The sequence below is a fragment of the Humulus lupulus genome, chromosome 3, assembly GCF_963169125.1.
Source record: "Humulus lupulus chromosome 3, drHumLupu1.1, whole genome shotgun sequence".
Lineage (NCBI taxonomy): Eukaryota > Viridiplantae > Streptophyta > Magnoliopsida > Rosales > Cannabaceae > Humulus > Humulus lupulus.
Genome location: NC_084795.1, coordinates 269,937,189 through 269,944,701, shown reverse-complemented (window position 1 = coordinate 269,944,701; position 7,513 = coordinate 269,937,189).

Here is a 7,513-nt window from a genome sequence, read left to right as displayed (position 1 = left end):
TCTTATCATCCTATACCTACCTGACGCGTGTCCACACTCGAGTACAATTGATGGTACATTTTCCAAGAAGGGCAGTTCAAAAGTTTCCTTCTCACGGGAATTGAACTGATACTTTTGAGGGAGCAAAAGGTTACACCCAGATTTTGAGATAAGAATTTATGATCCCGAAAACTAGGCTTGTCAGGTGTGAGCTTGAAATATATGCGGTCATCATATGATCCAACCGTCGAACCTCTTTGAAGTAAACAACGACCTCGAGGATGTGTAGCCTCGAATATTCTCTGAGCTCACGATGGCATGGCATGACACTTGAATATATTTTCCCCTGATTGCCTTCAAGCGAGATGGTCTGAGCTCGGGAAGTGCAAGCTCGAATGTGACAACATCGTTTGCATCTACTTGTTCCGAGCATAAGCAAAGCTGGGCGACGAGCTCGTGAATGACTCTTGGTCTCGGCAAACTCAATGCCAATTGTTGATCTCAAAGATTTGATGAATCATCTGGGATAACCAATTACGTGTGAACATGTTTATTGTTGTACAATCCCAATATTTAAGGGATATCATTTAATTTGTTATCCGTTCCCGATCTTCATGGGACGCTTCCGTGTATGTAGGAAATAATGCATTAAATAGCATTATATTAATTGATTTATAGAATATCTTCCTGAAATATGTGGGAATAAATTCTGCAACCTTCTCTATGAATAGAGAAGGAAACAACATTTGTAAAGGACCGATTTCTGATTTCTTGAGAGAAAACTCTAGGCAACTCTTCTCATAAAAGTTTCCAGAAAATTCCCAAGTCCTAATAACATAGACTCGTGGACTAGGCAGAGTTAACTGCTGAACCACGTAAAAATCCTCTTGTTTTCCTCTTTATTCATTTGCACCAATTTTTATTGTTTATTTGCTCTACTATTTAAGTTGACAAAAAACAGCGTCAACAGACATATATTTGTTGGAGGAGAAACACTGGGCAAATTTGTGACGAGTGAACTCTTCAGTTCATATTTTTAATAGTTAATTGAGTGATTCAATACTAAAACTAAGTGGATTACGTTATTACTTTTCCTCAGAACAGGGCTGAACCACTATAAATTTATGTGTGTTTTGTTTAGATAATTGTACTCTGTCGTATATTTATATTTGTCTCATTAAAAATGTGTCGTATACCATACATACGACCGTTGGCCAATTTCATAGGTCAACACCTTAGGCTTAAAAATTGTTAGTTTTTAGTTATTTTAATTTTGTTTTTGATATTTTGTTATTTTTGGGTCAAAAAGGAGTTTTAAGAGTAAAAATACGCATTTATTAATATAAAAATAAGTTAACTTTGAATTAATATTTCTATGACTTTGATTTAATATATTTTTTATTTGGAAATATTTAGATTTATTTGGTTTTATAGGAAATTGTGTATTTTCATGAAGAAAATAAAATTTTGAAATATGAGAGTTGGAGCTAAAACTTCGTGAGCGATATTGACATTGTTCCACCCTTATTTTTTAAATTCTTCATGAAATAGAAGTTCTATATATTTTTCTAAGCTTTCCAAAACATATTTATTCGTCCAATTTAAATTTATATCGAGGGAGATGTGGTTAAAATACGATTAGTTGTGTGGGAAAATTCAGTTTCTTGAGGAATACAAAAATATCAGATTCAAACTCTAATTTTGCAACCAACAAGCATTTATTTTTACTCCAAATTCAAAAATTGGAGATATCACAATAATATTAAAAGAAAATTAATATCATTTAGTTTAAGTTTAAAATTTTATTTGATTAGTTTTAGTTAGTATGAGACTATTATAATTAGAGGTCTGCCTCTATACTCTATACTCTCTCTTTTAGAGAAACATTCATTTCTACTCTTTTCCTTTTAGTAAATTTAGTTTTTATTTATTGTTGCGCTTATTTTTAAGGGTGATTTCAAACCCCTAAATATGATTGCTTGATTTTAATAATTTTCATTGATCTTCTATTCCCTTGTATTAAATTGCTTCTATTTTTCTAATTGAATAATCTTGTGAGATCTTGTTAAGTTGCCAACTAATTAGGGTTTTTGATTATTCTACTATCATCTAAGGATTGTTATTCACCTAATAGTTTAGGATTCTAAGTAGAAGTGATAAATTGCAATTAAGGTATTGTAACAGGTATTTTAATTGCGATGAAGAATAGAACCTAGGTTAAACGAATTGCATGCTTACTGAATTTGTTGCCTAGATTAACTTGTTTCCACAGAATGTAATATTTTTTCTGGGTTAAATAGATCGCATGATTAATGATTTTATTGCTTGTTAAAAAAAGTTAATTAAGAGCGCTTAGCTTTAATTATTTATAATAGGAAAATTGAGATAATTGACTACTTAAGTATTATCTGTGAGGTTAATAATTTAATTGGGAATGTAGATCAACGTTATTATTAGAATGCTTGAATGAGTATTTTGTGGTGGAGAATAACCTCTTAACTATTTTAACTATTAACTTTATTTTTAATGTTTTTTTGCTATTTTTATTTTTATTTTCAAAAACTTCTTATTTATTAATAATTTTTTATCATTGGAATAATAAATTGAATAGTAGTCATCTTGAGTTCGACATGTATTTACCATTATACTAAGTAATTGGTAATACTAAAAATAAAATCTTTAGTAAATTTGATACGACAAACAACACACATCAGACACGTGGATATCACATTTGTAACGTCTCAAATTACCTAATAAGGCTTAGGGCCTTAATTAGGGGACCAAGATGGCAAATCATGGAAAGTTATGTGTTTATGTGATATATACATGTGTGTCATTGTATGATTACGTGAGTTATATTATGATATGACTTTATATGCATTTTTATGTGTATTAAATAAGCATGTGGAGTCATTTCTTATCATAAGAGCAATTTTCGTAATTTGGTCTGTTATGGGTATATTTGGAGTATATGTGCATATATGTGATATATGTGAGAGCACATTATTTTGTTGATATGTTTGGGTTACTCGGCACGAGGCGATTCTAAGGAGCAAGTTAGCGGGAAAGTCACAACGGGACCAATACTCAACTCGGGGTGAGTCAATGGGTATTTTGGGTATTTAGTACATTACCAGGATATTGGGTAATGAGAATGAATATTCGAGGATACATTTAGAGTTAGTGAGATTAGGAGGGAGTTTTGGAGATTTCGACCATTTTACCCTCAGGGACGTTTTTGGGTACCCCAATCCTTGGGATTTGCTTAAGGCTACTTGAACTCTAAGTAACCTGACAAAAACAGAAAACACATTCAACTCTCTCGTTCTCTCTCCCATTCTCTCATTTCTGCTCGTTAGCATTTTCGAAGGAAACTCAAGTTTTAGAACTCAGATTCAAGTGAGGTTAGAGTCATAATGATTCTAGGGAAGATTAATAGCTTGATAGCTGGAAAACGATTTAATCAGAGGTAATTTAAGCTTTAAGTTTATGAGTTTTTGAATTCTTAAGCTTTGATTTGATTTTATGGTTTTGATAAGCTTTTTATTAGTTTGTAACTTGGGTTTTGATGGCTTTGAGCTGCTGAGTTGATTGGAAACTTTACTTTTGAGATTTAGCTATGTTTGGATAGGTTTTTGGATGGATTTGGCTTGAAGAAAACGGAGAAAAAACAGAGTTTTCATGTCGAGTCGCAGCCTTGTTCTTAGGGCGCAGCGGCTCTCTTGGATGCATGGAGAAGTAGGTGCCTTCTGGCCATTTGAGCTGCGGCGTGTGAGTAAACAAGGGAGATCCATGGGCTCTCTGACTTTGGGGTTGGTCGCGATTCAAATGTTTGGGTCGCGACGCTTAAGGAATTTTGAGCCCTGAGAAGGTTTTGAGTGCAGGAACTCAAACCTAAGGGCTCGCGATCGATCCTACTACCGGGTTTAGTAGAATTCGACGTCTCGAATGCTAGGACTCGATCCGAAAGACTTTATTAGCTTGCTATTGACGAGATTCTAAACTCGGTTGTGAATAGGTTATCATTAAGGGCTTGGAATCAGGAATGTGCGTGGGGGTCGTTCTTATTTTACGTTACACTCAGACCTGAGGTAAGAAAATTGCACCCAATACGTGATGTACATAATTGGGGATTGGCCCGAATGTTGAATATATATTTGATTAGGGCTTGGGCCCCTGTAAATGTGCATGAACATGATTATGCTTGTGATTGTTGATTAAGCATGATGAATGCTCTGTATCTAGATATTTGTTATATGATACATACTTGTTTGAATTATCTTATTGAAAATACTTGATTATAAGTCAAACGACAATAGTGCACTGAACACTGATCGAAAGCATTGACTTATAAGTCAAGGGCGGCAATAGTGCACTGAGCACTGGTCAATATGGTTAGGCCTAATCAGGAGCGCAGCATACGCTTTTCCAACCCAATGGTCATGGAAAATTCAGCACCAAGTATGCTGGGCTACCTCCAAGGTTGGTTATACAGAGGATAGCCCAATGGGCCCCGAGGTGACTTGTCCCATATCCTACGGCACTGAGCCCCAGTATGATTCATTAATCATGTATTTTGGGCAATGGGCCATGGTATGATTCATTAATCATTTAATTAGGGCAGCTGGCCCTATATGACATTGTAGTCATTTATATGAATTGTATGCATGCTTGAGTAGGATTATTATTGATAGGCATGCTTATTATGATTTGGTAACGTGTTATTAAACGCTTATGAGCATATTTAAGTTTTCTTACTGAGCCTTGGCTCACGGATGCTATGTAGTGCAGGTAAGGGGAAAGGGAAGCTAGACCATCCATGAGTTGGAGAGCTTCCATGGCAATGTGTGCATATGTAGCTGCTCGATCACCACAGCCGCGGTTTCTCAGAGGAACTAAGGTCAAACCCTTATTTTGCCGCTTAGGTCAGCTGGTTGTAATTTTTGAGTTGTAATTACCCTTTGGAACTGTAAACAACTTTGCAAATGTTTGTTATGGGATCCCATGTACAACTTAATGTTTTAACGAAATAACTATTCATTTTGACCAAAATTTTGAATCCTAAACCGTTAATCACGTTTAGTTGCACGTTTATGACCAAATGATTTGATTAGCGAGTCTAGCACTATTTAAAATACAGTGTAATAGTCCTGTCTGTCTAGAGCGTTACACCGTCCTATATAAAAAGGGTCATGAAAGGCATAAGAGGGGTCGTGATAACTATCAGATGTTCTTTTTTTTTTTTTAATTTATATATGTTTCACGTAATCACTTTTGATGTCACATTAGATGGGCATGTAAAGCCAATTTTCATGTCCCTTTAAAATGTACGCGTAATGTTGAGTCAAAAATAAATAAAATATTTAACATTTCATGACCTACTAAAATAGACTTAATAAAATACATTTCATGACTCAAAAAAATAGACATGAAATCAATTCTAAACTTTTTAATGACCCATTTTTAACTATGGATCATGAAAAAGAGTCACGAAATGTATATATTGTAGTAGCGAATTATTATATTTCATATGATAATAACACATATTATACTTCAACTTAAAGATGTTAATCTTTAATTAAAACATTTACTTCTATATCACTTTTTTTTTTTGTTATATTTTTATTGTTTTGCTAAAATATTTTTAGTTTGTTGTATTTTCATTATTTTGTTTCCTTAGTTATAAAATTTATTAATTATAATATTTAATTATTAAATTATTTGATGATACATATAAACCGTCCATACTACACTCTGCGATATATTTAGTGCAATCCACCACGGATTGCTCAAACCATATATTTAGTGCAATCCAATAAATTAGTAAAAAATTACAACACGCGCATCATAAACACGCTTATTTAGCCATTATTTCCGACAACAGCTTGGTATTAATTAATCGAGATAAGATCATGTTGTCTGATTTGATGCCTCTCTAAGGGGAACCAAACGTTACTATGAGATCACCTAACTCGTGGCTGGTCATTATTATCAGATAAATAAATAATTGCATAATTAAAAAATGTAAGAATAGTTTTTTAACGTTTTAGGCGAAAGAAAGATGAAATATAATTAAAATTCTGCTTCATTGATTCTTCTGCCTATTGTAAAAAGTAAAAGGGCAACCCACTGTTTTGATTAAATAAAGACTTGTTATATAAATAAGAGCATAATTGGTATAGGATTTAAATATAATTTTATATTTTTAAAAATTAAAAAATTTAGGACCTACAAAAAAAATTTGATTGGTTAAATATTTCTAAAAACTAATTCAAAAAAAAAAATCAATTCTATTGAAGAATTTAAAAAAATAAAAATTTCACGTTTTGAGCATAATCCTACTTTTTTCTTTCTTGAAATATTTTTTTTTCCTTGCTACTTTTCTTTTATTATGTTCTTACATTTATCTTATTTTCTTTTCGTCATTTTTACAAGTCAATCTATTTCTTTTTTTTAAGATTATTTTGAATTTACTTCTATTTAAAATTTCTAGTCATCTATATAAATTTAGTAAAATAATTAATTATAAAATTATATAACCGAATATAATTTTATTCTAATTTACAATATATTTGCTAAAAAAATTCATAGAAGAAGAAAAGTATTGATCAAATAAACATTATAACAAATAAATAAAAAATATATTTTCACTTCAATTATTATTATACTAAAAGTAAAAAATATATATATAAATTACATATTCAAATTTTAGATTTTCTACCAAACAATTATTCAATTTTATAAAACTAAAAAATGGTTAATAGACAATTCAATTAATCACATTCTTAAAAATATATTTCAGATACTAAATCTAGATTCTTATTTCAGAATCATATTGTTTCAAAATATAGTTTTTAAATCACTAACCAATCATGCCCTAATATTTTGGAACGAATATGTAACATAAAGTAATATTTTCAGTACCAAAAGAGAAATAAAATGATATCTTTTCAAAGGAAATATAAAAAGGGACATTATATTTGCACCCCAAGCATATATAAAGACACCTCATTAATTAAAAAATTAATTTTTAAAATCATTTCTAACACTTTTTCAATCTTTTTTTGGCATTATGTAATTTCATTGTTTTTTAATTTCAATAATTTTATTTTATATTATTTTTCATTATTTTTTTAATAATGTATAATTTTTTAGAAAAAATTCTTATTTTAAAAAGTTTTTATATATTTTTTGTTTTAATTTTTTTTATTTAAATTAAATATATATATATTATTTATATGTATGTTTTAGAACATGAAAATGAAAAAAAAATAGAAAATTGTAAGCACAAATTGAAAAAATATATAATAAATATTGATTTTTAACATAATGGGATGCACTAATCAAATTTTAGGGTGCAAATATAATGCCTCAAATATAAAATAATATTTTTGTTTATAAATAATAATTGCAACAGCCAGCTCAACCACGCATAGGAAAAGTTTTTCTAAAAATTTCTTAGGCCTAGATCTAGAGATGGAAACTTGTGAGATAATGGATAGATGCACACGGGGCGGGGAATTGGTGGGGAGTG